The following is a 21493-nucleotide window of genomic DNA, read 5'->3' as shown; positions in this document are numbered from 1 at the left end:
TAAAGTTAGAACTCTCTGGTAACACAAAGTCAAGTCAGTAGAGCCTTTCAAAGGCATGCAGTGAACTCCACGCAGCTGTATTACAGAGCTCAGAAGGTAGAGTTGAGCTGAAGCCAGCAACGATGGCTGCCACAAACCCCGGTTGAACAAATTCCAATTTTATCTACAAATAACTGCCAAGGACTTACAATGAAAAATATGGGCAAGCCTCCATTTCAGCATAGTTCTGCTGGAAACAAGCTGACCTTAAATGTTGATAATAGAAGACTTGAAATATACATATTTTTTTAAAGGAAGCAGGATTGCTGGTCTTAAAAAAACGGGTGTCCTCTCGAGAGTTTTATTTTTTAAAAGCACTTTAAAAATTCTGTTTAGGTAGTACAAATTCACCTAGGTAAAAGGAGGAATTATACTGGGGAACATGTCAAAATGTGGCCTGTAATTTTGCACACTTAGTCACTTGTTCATATAATTCTGTGCACACTCATTAGCACATGCAAATGATAGAATCTGCACATACAAGAAACAGTCCAAATCCTCAGCTGGTAGATCCACTGAAGTCAATTGATTTACATCTGCTGAGAATCTGGCCTGGTATTTCTGTGTGAAGATTCTCTCCTTTGCATGTGCCAATGACAGTGTGCGCAGAATTATATGTACAAGTGACTGAGTGTACACAATTACAGGCCACATTTTGACAAGGTGGTCCTTGGTATAATTCTGCTGAAATTATTTCATGCAGACGACTCTGTGCACAGAATTGAGAGTGTGACAGTAGAGAACAAGTTGTGGCCACTTTGAATATTTGACCTGCAAGGTGCATTCATACAAACTAGAGGCCAGAGCCTCAGATGGTGCAAATTATCTTGGGTTCATTGACATCACCTGGGTTGCGACGATGTACCCAAGCTGAAGATCTGGCCCTAGATTTCAGTGCAAGTTACTTCAAATGAAGAAACTAAAACTGAATAACAAACTCTTTGTTGAGAATAAATCATCTGACAATTTAGCATTTGCTTCTGTTCATGAATCACCTGTTGACCAATTGTGATTTCTGTGAATGTATTTGTCATTCCTAGGTATTCACACTGGAGTCTGTTTGAGGACTGTTCCCTTCAAGTATTTGCTCTTTGCATTATATGACTGGTGACGTGAGTCACATAACATTGTTTCTACCTCTGTGATTGGATATTTTTCTTAAGCAAGAGAAGAAAGAATAAAACATACTGAACTGCAGATAGCAACTGCTCTTGCTCCTACACATACTCTTGTTCACACATTAATTTGTGAGAGAACAGCCATTCTCCAGACTTGTGTATGAACAGAAACTTATTTGCATAAATGTTTGTGAACAGTGAATGCAAAGGAGCAGAAACACAGCCAGCTCAAAAAGGCATTTGGAGTTAAACGAACGCTCGCAAATGTCATTTCTGTATTATTTATATTCAACCAACACTTGCCAAGGCCTGGGAATCTCAAATGGCCACTTTAAGATTCAGTCAGAACTTGTTTCATGGTTTAACACTATCATGCCAAGGGGCCCTGTAGCAGGACTTCAGGGCTGCTCTGCAAATATAACCTTTCAGTGCTTTCATCTGCAATGCTTCCCCTCAATCCAACTGGCTCCTCTCCCAAACCCCATCTCCGGCTCCTCCTCGGACCTGTCTGGCTTCTTCAGATCATCTCCCAACATGCCTTTCAAGTCTCCCTCCAGCATAGGCTTCCAGTCCTTCCCCAACATAGCTGCCTTCCACTTCTCCCTAGCTTATCCCTTCAACTCCTTTCTGACCTAGGGTCTTCTCTAGTTCTCAGGCCTGACACTCTCTTGTGCCTGGCCCAGCAGTGATCTGCTCCATCTGACGCTCTCCCACTTTCCCATCCATGGTTCCATCAGACCCCGCTCTGAACCTCCAGTTTGCAGCCTACCGTTCCACCCACTTCCTCCATCCACTGCCTTCATTCCATTCTCCCTCCTGATGGTGATTCCACAAACTGTACCCCTCCTTTCCAGTTGCTGTTCAAATACCCTCTCTCTTCACCATCCGCCACTCCCCCCATCACCCACAATCCACCCTTCACCTGGTGACTACTCAACACTTTACTGGAAACTTGAGTTTTCTTTGTCCTGTATATATATATTGCATGGGAGTGGGAATTAAGGCACTGCTTCAGCAAAGCACTTAAGGACATGCTTGAAGATGAGCACAAGCTTAAGTGCTTTGCGGCCGGGGTACCTAAACGCCTCAGCGCTCTCCTGGCTGCTTACCCACAGCCAGTGTAGGTTGACTGCGTTGCCAAAGCATAGAGCTGTAATAATGAATGATGCCACTCTCCATGATTCTGAATGAAAGAAAAATATGTGCTGATTCTCCTCACGCAGTCGGACTTCTTTAGGATGTCCTATACTTTAAAGTGCTGAGATGCAAACAGACAAGGAAATCTTAGTAGAGAAATCCTCTAATCAAGCCTGATATTTCTTGGCTCAAGCAGTCGTACATCTTAAATACAGCTTGACAATGGAGGAATCTGCGTTTACATAAGGTGCTTAGTGGTACCAGTGTCATTAAGCTTCTTGATGGCTACAAAGCACACCTTCAAGCTGGCTAACTCAATGAACTACAGCGAAAATCATTGTAAAGAGATGCAGCCAGCATATCCTCACTGCCTGCTGCTTTCAGAGAACCCTATAACGGTCAAAATTGATTTTTTTAAGAGCAGGCAAGGTCAGAAACCCGTAAGACCATCCAATGCTAAGCAACCTTTAGAAACTTTAGCTTACAATTCTCTGCTGATTCTATAATCCTGGAGCAATCTCCCTACGGACAAGTGGGGAGGGTTTTTTTGCCTTTCTGTTGATCTGCAAAGTAGTGCATCAGCCTACGAGTAGATAACCTCGACTTGCTCTGCAGTTAACTCATGAACAGTTAACAGATGAACTCAAAAGTTTTTTCCACATTCAGTCACGTATTCATGTATTAATATGGGGTATGTCAGATTTCTTAAACAAACAGGATTCTCTGTGAAGCTCCCATGAAGGTAACTCCTTTATATTACCTCTCCAGAGAGAAAATCTCTATCTAAATGCATAAGAAAGGCAATCTCCAAAGGGGTAACTGAGCAGGGATTTTATTACTACTTTCTGAGCCTGACTCTCTTAGTTGGTGGTGCCGGGGTTCCAATTCTGACCATCCAATTGAGGTATCTTCTCAGTCACCCAAGAAGATCTTCTGAACTCTTGTGAAACTCTGAGGTCCTGAAAGAGACACAAGTGCCACACACCACACGGCACTGCACCATGCATTCCTTCTGCAGAAAGGGGCTTCCTCGTTTACATATATAGGTGAAATAATGTTTGACTCTCCTGCTACTCAGGTATCTGATGTGAAAGAGATTGGCTTCAAGAAGCCACAGGCAGTTTTTAGCTGCATCTGTCTTTTAAATATTATCTTACGGCACTTCATTTCACTGTAACTTGACAGATATGGATGTATATTACATAGTATTTATGCATTTTTATAAATATATATATACATACACACACACAAAGCACATATTGTACATAAGAATGGCCACACTGGTTCAGACGAAAGGTCCACCTAGCCCAGTATCTGGTTTTCTGACAGTGGCCAATGCCAGGTGCCCCAGAGGGAATGAACAGAATAGGTAATCATCAAATGATCCATCTCCCGTTGCTCACTCCCAGCTATCCTCCATGAATTTCTCATATTCTTTTTTTGAACCCTGTTATAGACTTGGCTTTCACGATATCCTCTGGCAAAGAGTTCCACAGGTTGACTGTATGTGGGCATAATACCCATTGAACGAACATCTAACAGACATGGCAGAAACTACATTTATTTTTCACCTTTGATCTTCTCCATCATGCTCTGGACTATGGTCTCCGCACCAGCCTCTGCAGGGGCTATGCTAAAGCTCCTCCTGTCACTGGTTTTCCCCCACAGCTATTAGGCTTATTTAAAAACAACCTACCACAAAACTCACTCTCCATCCCGCCTCCAAGATGTGACAACTGGGACCAGGTAAAGGCAGGGATTGAAAACTACATCCTTGGTGGCACGAAGAGGCCATACAGCCAACTTAACATCCAAACGAAGAGGCCATACAGCCAACTTAACATCCAAACAGTTCATCCTGCATAAATTTAATTCCTGGGTGACATACCACCACCATCCCCAGCCGCCCCTTCCTCACCCCCAGGTACTCTAAGTTGCAACAGAGAATGAACTGGTTCCCAGCTGGATCCAGGATCCACAATGGGAAAAGCTACTTTTCCCCCCACTGTGACCGGTCTTGAACCTAGTACAATTTGTTTGGACCAGAGACTGTGGGCAGATATGCACAACCCTGGACCAGTGGCAGTTTACAGATGGATATTAAAATGAGCTTTTGGGGCTAGAAATGAGTGCTATTTCCCTTGGGAGAGTTAGGATTCCTGGCTTTAACAGTACAAAGTATTTGATCCTAATCCTGGAAGGCTATCAGATAGTAGAACTTAAATTGTGACATCCAGATTTATATAAACCCCATTTTGAAAAATGGGCATGCTCAAATCCTGGCTAAGCCAATGCAGAGCAGATAATATTTACTTTGATAAGGAGCCAAAAGATCCAATGAATGAGATACCTTGCTAGGAACAGTGTCAGGACATGGCAAAGCATGTTAAAAGCTGCTGTTTCCTGGAACTAAAGCCTCTCTGGAACTGTTGCCAGCTTGCACTCACCGTTCCTGCACCCATGATGAAACTGGGGAGCTAAGAAGAGGGATGACTTAACTAATTGTCTCCTGGCTTTTACAGTTTGCACCGGTAGGATATGCAATCTAAGTTAATTAAGGTTTTCTGGTGAGTATTTCCCATGTGTAGGTCCCCCTCCCCAAATACACATGAATCCGAGAGGTATTTCACATGGACATCTATCAATGTTAATATGTCTCTTCCCCATTACACACTCCCAACCAAGACCCAAGGTCTCAGCCTAGGTTCCCCTCCAGCGCCAAAGAGCTGCATGCCTGTTGTTCACCTTTAGAGCCTTTTCCCCCATGCTCCTCTCCATGCACATCCTTTTCCTGCAGCATGACCTCCACTCTACCATACTTTCTTACTCCTCCAAGCTTCTAAACATACACATAAACAAGCATACGTCTGAATCACTGCTAACGTAGCCCAATGTTTATACAAGATCAGAGCACTAGACTTGCCGACTCATGATTTTGTCATGAGTCTCAGGATAGTGAGTTGGGTTTTTTTCCCTTAAAGCCCCAGCTCCTGCAGTTAGGTGATTACATGAGAATCTCAGCTTCTGTTTAATACGTAAGTTTATAGACTTCGTAGTTGCAGAGAAAAGTCTTAAAACATGAACCCTAAAGCTCAAAATTCAAATAAACAGAACCCAACATTTATTATTTTTAAAAATCTCATTGTTAAGCCAATCTCATGATGTTTGATTGCTTGGAGCTGGAAATACAGATATTGATATATACTAATATTTAAAAGCTGAATGTGTTATGGGGAATTGGAGAGTGGTACATAGGGAGGAGCATTCTTGGAAGTGGGGATAGAAGTGAAATAGGAAAGATGTTCACTCATAGACTTTAAGGCCAGAAGGGACCATCGTGATCATGTTGTCTGACCTCATACATATCACAGGCCAAAGAACTTTCCCCACCCACTCCTGTAATAGTCCCATAGGTCATTCATCACAATGGAGCTATGTGACCCAAAGATCAACCCAATGCCAGAAGGCAAGGGGCTCACTGGTATCTGGTAGTGAGTTTCAGGTGGTCTGACAAGTTCAGTGCATCCCATTTCACTTATGTCACAATCTTTATCTACTAGGTGCCTTGGGAGGTATCATCGGAAAACCAACACACACTGATCATTAATACTCTTCTGTGGTGTATATACGGTAAACACTCAAAGGACTGCACGAATGTGAATAAAATATGGGACTAAAATGTGTTTGAACCAGACAAATGTAGGCAGTACGTAAACAGGTTTTTTTCCCAGACAAAGGAAAGGCCGACGCCTCCATCCAGGCGCAATCACAGACAACTGGCACTCACAGTCATTAGCATATTGGAGGCTGCAGGGACAGGTCAAATTGCATTGTAGAAACTACCAGCAGGGAAGAAACTATCATGGAACTTTATCCATCAGAATCCCTGACACCTTTCCTCACAGCAGGAGCAATGGACTATAAAAGAGAGCGGCAAAGAACCTCAAGTTATGTTTCACCTAAGATGACAAAGGAACACATAGACTTTGTGGGGGATCTTGACCAAAGGCATGGTCAGCTATCTTGCTGGAAGGAAGTGTGGTAAGAATCTTTCCTTGAACCAAGACTGTAGTTTTATTAATCTTAGGCATTAGAACGTGTTTTTCACTATTATTTGCTTGTAACCAATTCTGACTTTATCCCTTACACTTGAACTCACTTAAAATCCTCTCTTTTTTTATAATAACCATGTTTTATTTTTAATCTAAACCCACCAAGTGCTGTGTTTGAATTGAACTGACTTAACTCCAGTTAAAGCAAGAAACTGCAGTGTTTTTGTCTCTTTAAAGGAGCAATGGGCCTTATTACATTTCTAAATGTTCCAGGAGAGGCCTGAACATTTCAGGGCAGATGGTTTTAGGAATATTTGGGATTGGGGGTGTGTTGGGGTCACTTGGCTAATAGTAACCAAGGCTGGTACAGATGCACGTATGGCTGTGATGTAACAAGCAGGCTTCTAGAGTCAGAATTGCTATACCAGGGCTGTTTACCACACAAACAAGCTGGGGAGGCAATATCTTTTATCAGACCATCTTCTGGTGGCGAGCTTACACACAGCTCTTCTTCAGGCCTAATTCTCATCTGCCACTTCCACTAGTGTCAAAAGGAGCTGAGGCCATAAACCAGGCCACTTACTTAGGTGTTTAAATGGGGATTTAGGTGTCTAACTTTAGAAGCTATGTTTGAAAAATCTTATTTTAAATTTTAACTCACTGGATGATTTTATTTTTATTGTGTGTGTTACAATAGAGCCCAGAGGCCACAACAACGGCGGGGTACCCATTTTATGTAAACACCATGTTTTAATCACCAATAACATTTTCAATAAAAACATTTTGGAAACCCATTTTCTTCTTTACACATATTCAAAATTCAGAGAGAGCACCTTTTCAAATAGGTAAAAAGCATCTTCCGTTACTACATGGATTACAAACAGATCTGGGCAAATACTGCAATATATTTCCTATGAATATTCATTTGAGTTTTAAAATGAATTTACCTTGAATGTGTTCATGCCCGTTTTTGTGTTCAGTTTCTGAAAACGCTCTAGCAAATGATTTTACTGGCAGGAAAGTTCACTGAAAATTGTTTCAAAACGATGTTTCTGTTCTCTGATGAAAAGAGTCTGAAGTCTTAGAATCAACGTTCTGAAAGCATGAATATGTGCATCAGAAAACCGATTGATTCATCCCATCAGAGAACAGAAACATGCTGTATCTCATATATAGGTCTAATAATAACTAGCCAACGGCACTCAAACTTTTAATGACAAAGGATCACAGCTAATTCTTTACTGTTTACATTGTTTGAGAAATGATTGGTAGAAATCATACAAGTACTCATAATCAGAACAAGAGGTGAAATTTGTTGAATAAGTTACTCATTATAAAATTATTTGTCTGGCTCTGCTGGCAAATACACAGTAGGAAAAAGATCTTCCTTTCTCATATGTCTGGATGCCAAGTATGTAACAGCTAAATATTAAAGAAATACCTTTTGTCCCTGTTCATCACCTATTAGAAGAAAGCTGTCTTTGGCACAAAACTTACCAGTAGCATGAAAGAATTTTCTTGTACATTTTCTTCTATTCAGCACTGATTGAACATTGCGCATATGTATTTTATTATACATGCTACTTAAAACTTCATTTTAAATTCTTTTACTGAATAATTTTCTTTCATGCCTAGAACTGTGGATACAGAAACAAAACATATCACCATATTTATGCTGATTTATTCCCAATCCTCAAGTGTCTTGATAATTAACATCACTGTATTTTGTAACCATGCATTACACAAAATCTTTTTCTAAACATGTAGCTGTAAAAAATTGTTAGTGCTTGTCACTTTAGAACTAGAAATTAGTTCTAGGCATTGCAGTATGTTAATACTGAAGGTTCATACCTTTAAAATGAATACAACAAGTACGTGACGCTAACACATACTAATAATGTTTGAGAGACACCAATTATATTAAGATCAATATCCATCATCGCTCTGGAATAAGAAATCAATTGTACTCACATAATGAAGACCTTTTACATACAAAACAGAATCTTCAGCCATCCACTCAAATAATTTTAGCTTATTTCAGTTGCTAATCAGTCACAGTGGCATGACTAAATTTACAGAAAAGTTAAAAATGTAGAGTTAATTTTAGTGTCACGATATTTGGCATCGTCTACGTAGAACAGAAAGAACATATTTCTGGTGACATGAAAGCCAGATTTAGAAGAGAGATTGACAATAGCCATGAATTTGGCTCATCCTATTAGCGATTTTTTCAACATGATTGAAAATTTAAGAGCGCTATTGGGTGAAATCACAGACTCTTTCCCCATTCATATTATTCATGGCCTTCTCTAACTCTGCAGCCCCATCTATGTAAGAAGCAAAGCACAATGCTGGAGATCCAAAACTGGATGGCTTTAGTGGAAAAATCATTTTTCGAAATGCCCAAATTCCCTGAAACTACTGATTTGCATATCAGTGGATACATCCTCCTGGGGTATGGTAGATAGATTAATTTCCATGCAGTTTAGTGACTATGCATCTGTAATAGACTAGTAATGTTCCCCTGTAATCAGGTTTCAGTTATTGATCTGGCTGAAATGGAGTGGGTTTTGCTGACTCACAGGCCCAGCTGGCTTCTTACTTACGCCGTGTGGCTAGAAGGGAGGTGGCGGGAGGGGTCAGAGAGAACGAGGGTTTGGGACAGACAGGATCCTGAAGGAAGGAACCTTAGGAATAGCCAAGCCTGGAGAAAAGATTTGAACTGGGGTCATGTAACCACAAGGGATGACAAGCCAGAGAAGAAGGGTTAAGCTGGTGTCCTATGTAGTGATATTTAGGGACTGGCTTTAAAGCAGGCCCCAGCAGGGGTGGCTTTTTTCCTATTTATTATTGTTCTGTTCAGCTTTTTATATTGCACCCAACCCCATTCAACTACAATAGTTAGGTACTTTGGTACAATTGTACACTATTGATGATGGAAGGCAATTGAAGCTATTCTGATTTACCCCAAGTGAGGATGTGGCTCCTTGTGTTAAATTCTCCTTTAGACATGCTGGTACAAATCCAGAGAGTGGCCACTGGATTTTGATACTGCTGGGAGAGTTGAATTTGGCCCCTTTTGCGTTACTCTTCACAATTGTATAAATCTACACTAGTAAGTCTTTATAGAAATAAGTGACTATTGTGTAATGTGACCATATCAAGTCTGAAAGACATCTGCTACCTCAGGTCTTGTTGCAATGTATAAATAGGTTCTCTGTATACTTCAGTTTCCCCTCACTATATAAATATGCCAGTCTTATTTAATGCATCTGAAAAACCAGACAGACAGAATTAGCCTATGGCCATGAGTGTGTATCCAATGGTGCTTCAGAAAAGGCAGCAGTGTTACTACAGAGGATGCACTGTTATCTGGTTTGTAGCAGGAGTTCAAGCAATGCTCTCTTATGACATCAAGAGGACAGAAACTAAGTGCTGGATATACCTTTCAACATGTTGAGGTTCACCCCTCACTTTTGTCTCCCCAGCTCTTGTTAATTTGTCCTCATTCCTAACATTTCAGAAGAAAGGGGATGGTGGAATGAGGAAAATGAATGGGACATGGTAATACCAGGGTTCAAGGAATGACAGAGCTGGGTCACTCTGGTGAGGGAGTGGCACAATGTGTTTAAATAAACAGTCAAGGTGAAAATCTTAAAGGACACAAAATGTACTATAGAATCTCTATGGATAGAAAATCCATGACTGAATAATAAGGGTACAGCAAGAGGAACATACTACCAACCACCTGACCAGGATGGAGACAGCGGTTGTGAAATGCTGAGGTTAAAGAGGCTATAAAACCAGAAAATGCAATAGTAATGAGTTATTTCAACTATCCTCATCTTGTCTGGGTAAATGTCACCTCAGGCTTGATGCAGAGATAAGAGTCCTAGATGCCACTAATGATTGCTAGCCCTGGAACCCACAAAGGGAGAGGCAATTCTAGATTTAGTCCTATGTGGTGCTCAGGACCTGGTCCAGGAGGCAGCTACAGTTAAACCACTCAGTATTAGTGTTTTTAAATTTAGCATCCTTATAAGGGGGAAAATATCAAAACCCACCACCACAACATTTAACTTTAAAAAGGGGAACTACACAAGAATGACAACTCTAGCTGGACAGAAACTAAAAACCAGCCACGAGGGTAAAGTGCTTGCAAGCACTTGGAGATTACTTAAAAACATCATAGTAGGGGCTCAGACTAAATGTATACCCCAAATCAAAAAAAGGCAGTAGAAGGACCAAAGGAGTGCCACAATTGCTAAACAGCCGAGTAGCAGAGGCTGTTAAAGGCAAAAAGGCATCCTTTAAAATTTGGAAGTGAAATCCTAATGAGAAAAATAAAGAGCACAAAATCTGGCAAGTAAATCGTTAAAGAATAATAAGGCCGGGCAAGAAAGAATTTGGGAAACAACTTGCAAAAAACACGAGGTAACAGTAACTTATTTTTAAGTGAATCAGAAGCAGGAAGTCTGCCAAGCAGGCGGTCACTAGATGACACAGATGTTAACGGAGCACTCAAGGAAAACAAGGCCATTGCAGAGAAGCTAGGTGAATTCTTTGCATCAGTCTCCACTGCAGAGGATGTGGGGGAGATACCTGCACCAGAGCTGTTCTTTTTAGGTGAAAAATCTGAAGTACAATCATAAAATGATGTGTCAATAGAACAAATTGAAAATATAAACAGTAATAAGTCACCAGCACCAGACAGTATTCACCCAAGAGTTCTGAAGGAACTCAAATATGTAACCTATCACGGATACTAGGTGTCTGGAAGGTAGCTAATGTACCCGGATTTGTTTAAAAGGGCTTCAGAGGATATCTGGGCAGTTACAGGCTGGTGAGCCTAACTTCAGTATCAGGCAAATTATTAGAAACTATAGCAAAGAACAGAATGATCAGACATGGATAAACACGAGTTTTGGGGAAGAGACAACACAGTTTTTGTAAAGGGAAGTTATGCCTCATCAATCTATTAGAATTTTTTGAGAGACTCAACAAGCATGTGGATAAGGGTGATCCAGTTAATATAGTGTACTCGGATTTTCAGAAAGTCTTTGACAAGGTTTCTTACCAAAGGCTCTTAAGGAAACTAACTAACTATGGGATAAGAGGGAAGGTCCTCTCATGGATCAGTTGCTGTCTGAAAGATAGGAAATAGAGGGTAGAAATAAAGGGTCGTTTTCACAATGGGGAGAGGTAACCAGCAGGGTCTCCCAATGATCTGTACTGGGACAAGTGTTGTTCAACATATTCATAAATTATCTGAGAAAGGAGATGAACAGTAAAGTGGCAAAGTTTGCAAATGATATAAAATTATTCAAGACAGTTAAGTCCAAAGCAGACTGTGAGGAGTTACAGAAAGAACTTGCAAAACTGGGTGACTGGACAATAAAATGGCCGATTACATTCAACGTTGAGAAGTGCAAAGTAATGCACACTGGGGAAAAATAATCCCCACTGTACATCTACAATGATGGGTTCTAAATTAGCTGTTACCACAAAAGAAAGTCACCATGGATAGTTCTCTGAAAACTTCAGCTCAGCAGCAGTCAAAAAGTCTAACAGAATGCTAGGACCTATTAAGAAAGGGATAAAAAATAAAACAGAAAACACCATAATGCCACTATGTAATTCCATGGTGTGCCCATACCTGGAATATTATGTCCCATTCTGGTTGCCTCATCTCATAAAGAGTATAGTGGAACTGGAAAAGTTTCAGAGAAAGCCAACAAAGATGATCAAGGGTATGGAACAGCTGCCATATGGGGAGAGACTAAAAAGATTATGATTGTTTAGCTTAAAGAGATGAGTAAGAAGGGAAATAACAGAAGTCTGTAACACCATGACTAGTGTGGAGAAAGTCAATACAGAAGAGTTATTTAATGTTTCTCACCATACAAAAACCAAGGGTCACCTGATTAAATTAACGGGCAGCATGTTTAACACAAACTAACCTGTGGAACCTGTTGAGATGGGATGTTGTGATGCCAAATTTATAACTGGATTCAAAAAAGAACTGGATACGTTCATGGAGGATAGGTCCATTGGTGGCTATTAGACAAGAGACAGGGGTGCAATCCCATTCCCAGGTGACCCTAAACCTCTGACTTACAGAAGTAGGAAGTGGAAGACAGGAGTGAATCGTTCCATAATTGTTGTGTTCTGTACACTCCCCTTGAGGCTTTAGTTTGGAAACAGGACACCGGGCAAGATGGACCATGATCTGACCCTGTATAGCAGCTCTTGTGTTCTTAACAATCAGTGCTTTTCAGAATTTCATACTTCTAGCAGAAAGAATCAAAGAAACACCCCCTTTCTCTCAAGGAATAAATGCCCTGTCCTCTTTGCTTGAATTGCAAGCACATCCTTCTTGAGGCCCACCTTATCCCATGGTGTGCACCCATAGCATATTAACGCTTGTGCTTGTCATGTGGGAAAAGAGCTGGGTCCAAGCAAACCTTGTAAAATCCATTTTGCTCCTTGCTGCTAAAAATGTGGGTCTTTTCCTTAATACAGAACAAAGACCTGTACACAGAGTAAGTCAAACTCTGTAGCCATGTGATTTAACATTAGGTAAAAGAGTGCATTTAAAGCAGCTTGCACACTGAATTTTCCCAACACACGTCAATTATAGCAACAATTGCATTAAATAACCATTTGCTAATGCACTAAAACATTGTTCATTTTCTCAGTTTGGGTCTGATCCTGACCCTACTTAAGTCAATATCAAAACTACAGTACTACTGGGCTTGGGTTACGTTAGGACTTGCATGTACAAGGTCCTTTTCAAAAAAGGAAAATGTAGCAGTATTACAAGTTAACTACCTTAGTAATATGAGACAATACAGGAGCATTGATCCAAGTTACCATGTACCTTGGATCCAATAGAGTCACCATGCATTGAACCCAAAATATGCTAAATTGCAGAATTACTGCAAAATAAACTTGTTACCAACTCAGGTTTTGAAGAGTCTACTGGTATAAGAAGAAAACATGATACAAAGCCATGCAAAGAATGAGAGGAGAATTTGGGTGTGGGGGGAGAGAAATAAAGATTCAAGACTGATTTTGAACCTAGCAGTATACTGTAGTCCAACCAAGAATATTTCAAAGGCACTCAGGTTCCTTGCCTACCACATAATGCATTCATCCAATTAGGCACTTGTTCATTTGCTTCATATTTAGTAAGTATTTAAGCAGGTGAACATATCATAGATTCAAAGGCCAGGAGGGAACACTGTGTCAGTCTAGTCTGACCTATTGCATAACACAGGTCAGAAAACTTCCCCAAAATAATTCCTAGAGCAGATCATTTAAGAAAAATATCCAATCCAGATTTGAAACTTGTCAGTGATGAAGAATCCACCATGGCCCTTGGTAAATTATTCCACTGGTTAAGTACCTTCACTGTCAAAAATGTATGTCTTATTTCTAGTCTAAGAGACCACAGAAATGGGCTATTTGCAAAGAGGTGGCAGGTTAAAGATGGGGAGTATCTAACAAGCATTAGATGGTGTCCAAATGAACGAAGAGATTGTTTTTAATTAAAAAGTGATCAACATGAGGTCTCTCTCTTGTTAACACCCTATCCATGGTTTTTCAGGTAACAGGGTGTATACTAGGGCAGGAGAGGCTTGCCTTTACCATCCATTGGCCACATTCCAGCTTTTGTTGCCTCATGTGCGAGGACTGGCCAGAATCCCATTAGGAAGATCAGTCCCTGCTCCCTCCCAATGCCACTATAATTGAGGTGAGGGCAAGGTCATGACTCCTCCCTTTCTCAACAGAAGACCATGGCTAGACGTGGAGAGGTCAACATTCTGTACTCATTGCAATGTGGAAGACCTGTTGCTTTGATATATCAGAGTCTTCTGGAGAAATTACTGCTGATTCAGCCAGAATAAATCTCAGAAGCTCCATTAGTAACGTGACCTCTCCAGTGCTTGTGAGGGTGTGCAAAGTGGAATCTAGCTCTATGTCAGGAATGTATGATGCATACTGAACGCACCTCTATTAGGTGATAACATGCCACTATTAATTTCAAATGGAAAACATCTTGCAATAACATGGTCTAGCACATAATTTGAATCCTTCCCATGCTATCACACATTGCTTAGAACACAAACAAGACTCTGCCATACCTGTCTGTCTTGGGCTTCTCTTGGATGTCCTTTTTGTTGTTAAATCCCATTAGTTTTCCTGCTCTAGGTATTGTTTGTTAGAGTGATTCTTTTGGTTGACCCCTTCTCTGTGTTCCTTGAGCTGACCAGTAATTGTACCCCTGCCACGGCAGGTACTCTGGCTTCATTGTTAACTCATCCCAGATATTTTCATCTTCTCTGTTCTAGATAGCTTGAAAAGTTAAATAGTTGAATTCTCTGATGAATCTCATAATTTGTTATAATTTCAATACAGATGTCTGAAAGCCTTTGAAAGGAAATGCCTTAGGAACATACACGGTATTAAATGCAATGAATTTATAACAAATTGGAGTGTCAGAGAGTCAACAATTCCTTATCTCCCAAGTTATCCCAGCACAGAACCTCATGGTGAGCTCTCAACACAAAGGGTGATATTTACTAGAGCTGTCGATTAATTGCAGTTAACTCACGTGATTAACTCAAAAAATTAATCATGATTAATTGCACTGTTAAACAATAGAATACCAATTGAAATTTATTAAATATTTTTGGCTGTTTTTCTACATTTTCAAATATATCAATTTCAATTGCAACACAGAATACAAAGTGTACAGTGCTCACTTTATATTATTTTTGGTTACTAATATTTGCACAGTAAAAATGATAAACAAAAGAAATAGCATTTTTTAATTCTGTAATGCAATCTCTAACATGAAAGTGCAACTTACAAATGTAATGTTTTTGGTAACATAACTGCACTCAAAAACAAAACAATGTAAAACTTTAGAGCCTACACGTCCACTCAGTCCTTCTTGTTCAGCCAATTGCTAAGAGAAACAAGTTTGTTTACATTTATGGGATATAATGTTGCCCACTTCTTAATTACAGTATCACCTGAAAGTGAGAACAGGCTTTTGCCTGGCAATAGCAGTTGTCGCAAGGTATTTATGTACCAGATGTACAAAAGAGTCACATGCCTCTTCATGCTTCAGCCATCGTTCCAGAGGACATGATACCATGCTGATGACACTTGTTAAAAAAATAAATGTGTTAATTAAATTTGTGACTGAACTCCTTGGGGGAGAATTGTATGTCCCCTGCTCTGTTTTACCCCCATTCTGCCATATATTTCACGTTACAGCCGTCTTGGATGATGACCCAGCACATGTTGTTCATTTTAAGAACACTTTCACTTCAAATCTGACAAAATACAAAGAAGGTACTGATGTGTAATTTCTAAACATAGCTATAGCACTCCACCCAAGATTTAAGAATCTGAAGTGCTTTCCAAAATCTGAGAAGGACGAGGTGTGGAGCATGCTTTCAGAAGTCTTAAAAGAGCAACACTCTGATGCAGAAACTACAGATCCTGAACCACCAAAAAAGAAAATCAACCTTCTACTGGTGGTATCTGACTCAGATAATGAAAATGAACATGCGTCAGTCCGCACTGCTTTGGATTGTTATCGAGCAGAAACTGTCATCAGCATAGACGCGTGTCCTCTGGAATGGTGGCTGAAGCATCAAGGGACCTATGAATCTTTAGCACATCTGACATGTAAATATCTCGCGACGCCGGCTACAACAGTGCCATGAGAATGCCTGTTCTCACTTTCAGGGGACATTGTAAACAAGAAGCATGCAGCATTATTCCCTGCAAATGTAAACAAACTTGTTTGACTGAGCAATTGGCTGAACAAGAAATAGGACCGATTGGACTTGTAGGCTCTAAAGTTTTACATTGTTTTATTTCTGAATGAAGTTATTTTTTTGTTCCGAATTCTACATTTGTAAGTTCAACCTTCACATGATAAAGAGATTGCACTAGAGTACCTCTATTAGGTGAACTGAAAAATACTATTTCTTTTGTTTTTTATAGTGCAAATATTTGTAATAAAAAATAAATATAAAGTGAGTACTCTACACTTTGTATTCTGTGTTGTAATTGAAATCAATATATTTGAAAATGTAGAAAACATCCAAAAATATTTAAATAAATGGTATTCTGTAACTGTTTAACAGCGCAGTAATCACAGTAATTTTTTTAATCGCTTGACAGCCCTAATATTTACATATCAACAGTAAAGACACTATTGCTAATCAAGGGCTGTGTAATGATGATATCGGGCCATGTCGCTGAATAAGATACTAAGAAGAATGTTTGTTATTAATAAGAGCTTCCTCTCTGTTTTTAGCAGCTAAAACCAAAGACTGACACTTTCCCAGGGGGATTATAGAATGAAGGAGCAACGAACCTGAGAACTTTCCTCTGTTGAAAGGGTGCTGTTTGCAGACCAAGCCATTTTTAAAATGAGATCAGTGAGCGTGCTGTCAATGTGAATCATTTGTTCAAAACATTCTACTTCAGAAGTGCTAAGCGTAAGGCCGTGGCTCTGCAATGAATATTTATTCCAAGACAACACCACACAGCAATGAAGGGCATAGAAGTTAAAAGAATTGTTTCAGTGAGAATACAGAGTGAAGAGGCATATGTAAAACAGCCATTATGTGGCGATAGCAGGGGCTGGTGAATTAAAATGTACTCTCTTTTAAGGAAGACCTAAGACTGCTCCTTGTACCATTACAACTTTGCTGGCTAGGATGCCTACGAGTGTGAATTTACCCAATACATTATACATACAGAAGCATCTTTACATTGTTCCACTAGGAAAATTCAGAGTTTGTTCAATAGCCCACATAGTTTTCCATTTGCTACATGCAGCTGCGAGGGGCGGGGGGATGGGGGAAGGCTGGAGTTAGAACACTGTCACTAAGGCTCCTCAACTTTTCATGTACCATTTTCAATAGAATGGAGTCTTTTTTTTGTTTAATACTGTTATTATTAATTATTATTATTATTATTAAACCAACAAGGTCTCCTAGGTAAAGCTAGTCTGTGTGAGCTGTGAAACCTTGACTTATGATAAAGGGTGAGTGACTTTTCGAGTGGTTAGGAAACCCTTTTGCATCAAAGAAAAAGAACCTCTGGAAGTCAAAAATGTTAAGAATGCCCTTCAAAGGGGATGCTGAATTCAGGAAGACTCAATCAAAGGTCATGCTCTGTAGTAAATATAACCTACATTTCCTGAGAGATGTTTGTTCAGGGATTGGAGGGGAGCAAGTATTGTTTCAGTCAATCAGCACTGGATAGCAAAGGGTTAGTTCCCTTTATCTGCTCCACTGGAGAGCTAGTTGTTAGTCAAAGCAGGTTGGAGGAAGCATTATTACTGATGTTGTTTCATGAGAGAGCATGCGAGAAATTCCGTCATGGGAATATTCTACCAAAGATACTTTATTCTTTATATTTCTTGCCTTTACTTCTTTTAGCCTTATTCATTTCACAGATTTAAGCCTGAGGAATATTCATTAAAAAGGTACATTTTCTCAATGCTGAAAGTAACCTGAGTGTGAGAGAGATTTTTCCAGTTGGAAACCTGCTTTTAAGGTGCTTTATGGGCCACATCTCAGCTGCTGTAAATCAGCATAGCTCCATTCTGGGCCAATACCACTGCACAAAGCCGATTGTTAGAGAGCGATATGGGACAGAGCTGTCAGCTGGCGGGAGTTAGCCAAGTAAATATGGTCCATCCTGTTAACAGGGGCAGGAGTGACAGTTGTGGGAGAAACACCCATCTCGGAGCCTCTGAAAAGCTGAGCAAATGCAATTCCCAGGTGACCCTGAAGAGCCTCGCTGTGATGTGGTATGCGTGTGTGGATTCAGGCATTGAATTGATTCACAACATCTTAAATGGCTTTCCTCCCACTGTCCCCATCATGCTTGCTGTTGGGAATATTTTATAGCTTCATAGACTTCAAGGCCAGAAGGGACCATCATGATCATCTAGTCTGACCTCCGGCATATCACAGGCCACAGAAACTCACCCATCCATTCCTGTAACAGGCCTAACACCTCTGGCTGAGTAACTGAAGTCCTGAAGTGAAGTGAAAACTCTTATGCTAGTGATATACTTACAAGCAGGTTATTCCCTAATTCATCCCCACCCCCATGTTAAAAATGGCTGGTTTCTAGATGGGGGCTGCAAGCTATCAAAGATTTAGTTAGATATTTTACACCTTAAAACATATTTTTCAGGGAGGTAGACAAGTAGGCAAAGGGAAAGGGGCAGTGGAGAACAGCATTGTATAGCATAGCTATGTAATTTCTTCCTGATGAGCTGTTAACATCTTACAACACCTAATAAGAAGAACGGTGGAGTGGTTAAGGCATTAATTTGGGAGACATGGATTCAATTCCCCCCTCTACCATAGCCTGGGCAAGTGACTTGGTCCTTCTGTGCCTCCTTCCCATCTGTAACACTCCACCCCTTACATACTATACAGGGATAGGTCCTAGGGTAATGGGGGCCATGTAAGTACCTAAAATAGAGTAAGAGGAAGAAAGGGGCTCAGGGAAATTCTGATCTCATTGATAGGTCAGTAGAGTTACTCTGGATTTGCACTGGAATCAGAGCCTGGCCCTGGTTGTTTTCATAGACCACATTCAGTTACAAGCTCATTGAACCCATGCCTTCCCTTCTGAATCCCATGGGAGTATTCCTCTGTTTAAAGTTAATCACGTGCTTAAGAACCTTGATTGCTCGGAGCAGGAGTGCTCGGCACCTGGCAAGACTGAGCCGCTGGTGCTGTTCTTGGCTTGTGGTTTTCTTTTCTTTTTAAATACTCAATATAAATATGAATGAAACATCTTCACACATACGCCAACCTCTGAGACATAAGGTTAGAGACTGTGATTTAATCAGTTGTGCCCTTTTGTGTCCGGAAAAAGTAATCAGCTCTAGCTTTCTCTACTTTGGCTTTTTGGTCTCTGCCACCACTTTTAGATCATACGCTATCTATTCAAGGTACTTATAGAGGCTCATCAGTGTAGTATCTGAACACAGCACAGTTTTGATGCACTTATCCTCAAAACACCCTGGTGAGGAAGAGCAGTGCTATTATCCCCATTGTACAGATGGGGAACTGAGGCACAGAGAGGCTAAATCAGTGGTTCTCAAACTTTTGTACTGGTGACCCCTTTCACATAGCGAGCCTCTGAATGTGACCCCCCTTGTAAATTAAAAACACTTTTTAATATATTTAACACCATTATAAATGCTGGAGGCAAAGCGGGGTTTAGGGTGGAGGCTGACAGTGCATAACCCCCCATGTAATAACCTCATGACCCCCTGAGGGGTTCCGACCCCCAGTTTGAGAACCCCTGGGCTAAGGGACTTGCCCAAGGTCACACAGAAAGTCTGTGGCAGAGCACAGATGTGAAATAGGGTCTCTCAGCTCTTAGGCTAATGTCCTAATCACTGGACCATCCTTCCTCATTAAATATGTCCCCACAGCCACAAACGACCATGTAGGGTTTGGACCTTCAATGACATTAAATTGGGCACAGTTCAGCCCAGAATCTACACTGCTTTTTCCCAGGCAGTGGGAAATCGGGCTGTGAAAAACGAACAAAACAGAAACACCCATGTTGGCTAGAACTTCCCCTACCCTAGGAAGAGGGGAGGGGGAAATGTAGATGTGGAGCCAGAGAAGTGAGTGACACTGGATGGGTGGGGCTCCTTGCAGGAATTAAAGCAACACTTCATGGCCTGGTCCCCTAACACAGGTAATGGGGGTGATACTGCCTGCCCGCCCACGGGTTGAATCACTTCTCCAGTGCAGACAGCTTAGCTGCTGCAACAAGGGATCAGTTCCATCTGCCTGTGAGAGCTTTGGTGAACCTGGCCCACTGTTTTTTTCATTCATTCCTTTTAAAAGTAGAAGTCATTCTGGAAGATTATGAGTCGTAATTATTTACGAGAAAGGGGTTGGAACCAAATCCCCAGCTCTGAATACCCTTGAATTCGGTATCCAAACTTCATAGCTGGGAATTATACAATGGGATAAATTGAACCCTACATCCAAACATCTTTGGGGTGAGATCAGGACCCAATCCATATTTTGCAGTTTGGGCCCATCTCTATTATTCACCAGAGGGACCACAGAGACTTATTGAGGAGCTGTTTCTATTAGTGTAAAATGTGTACTTGCTAGTTTAAAGACCTCAAGCTTTCCACAATCTCAAACACATCTTGAGAAATAAATTCTTCCGCCCTCTCTCCTTATTCTCCACTAATTTACACAGGTATTAATATAATTAAACCACAGAACTGGATTCATAGGACTGATTTTTTGAGAAGAAAGTTGGCACCTTTAATTACACACCCACCAGTACTATCAATAGTCACACAGTGCTGTGAACGTTGAAAGGGACATTCAGTGTGACCAACTGAAGACACAGGCGTTGCCTTTGGTGACAAAATGGGGACAAAACAGACCATCTGTCTGACAATTTGTCCAGATGTCCTACCTTTCTCCTCCCCCTTGGGAGAAGCAGTGGTTGTGGTGTCAGTCATTCTATTTCTAGGCACAAAGGAACCCAGCCAGTATCAAGGGCAAGCATGGATGCTAATATGCAACAAGCATCTCCTTAACACTTTCTATCTAATCAGGTTTCCTGTTGGCTGATGAGAGCTGCCATACCTCATTATGAGCTGCTATCACAGATTTTTTGTTTCAGTCCAGACTTTGCCATGCTTGTTTGCTTTTTCATGTAAAAAGGTTATGTATGCCCTGAGGAAGGCTGAATGTTACAAAAAAAAAAAAAAAAAAAATCACATGAAAACAGAACTTTGGGCAAGAGGCCAAACTCTTGGATTATAGGACTGTGACTAACCAATGGTGGGTTTTTTTTTTAAAAACTCTCTCATAGCCTCTGTACTAACACAACTCAAATTAGTTTCCCAGAAGCAGACTTCTCTTTATGTGACCATGTTTTGTAAAGATAGCAGCAGCTTATGTTTAAACTATTTAAGAGAACAAATAGTTGCAAAATGTACCTCAGATGGCCTTTCCAATGCTAGTAGCATATTCCTGGCTTGACTGAAGCTACAAAATTGCTCTGTATTTTGCTATTGCTTGAATGTAGCATAGAAGAATGCAC

General features: G+C 40.6%; 1 protein-coding gene across 10 annotated transcripts in view; it reads right to left on the bottom strand.

The window, feature by feature from the left end:
• The window catches only part of FGF13 (fibroblast growth factor 13), a 384330-nt gene that overhangs the window by 136634 nt on the left and 226203 nt on the right, over positions 1-21493 (bottom strand). The gene's annotated exons all lie outside the window — the stretch shown is intronic.

Source organism: Lepidochelys kempii, chromosome 9 (genome assembly GCF_965140265.1).
Source record: "Lepidochelys kempii isolate rLepKem1 chromosome 9, rLepKem1.hap2, whole genome shotgun sequence".
Lineage (NCBI taxonomy): Eukaryota > Metazoa > Chordata > Testudines > Cheloniidae > Lepidochelys > Lepidochelys kempii.
Note: the sequence above shows the minus strand (reverse complement) of the source record. Positions and strands in the feature narration are given on the sequence as shown.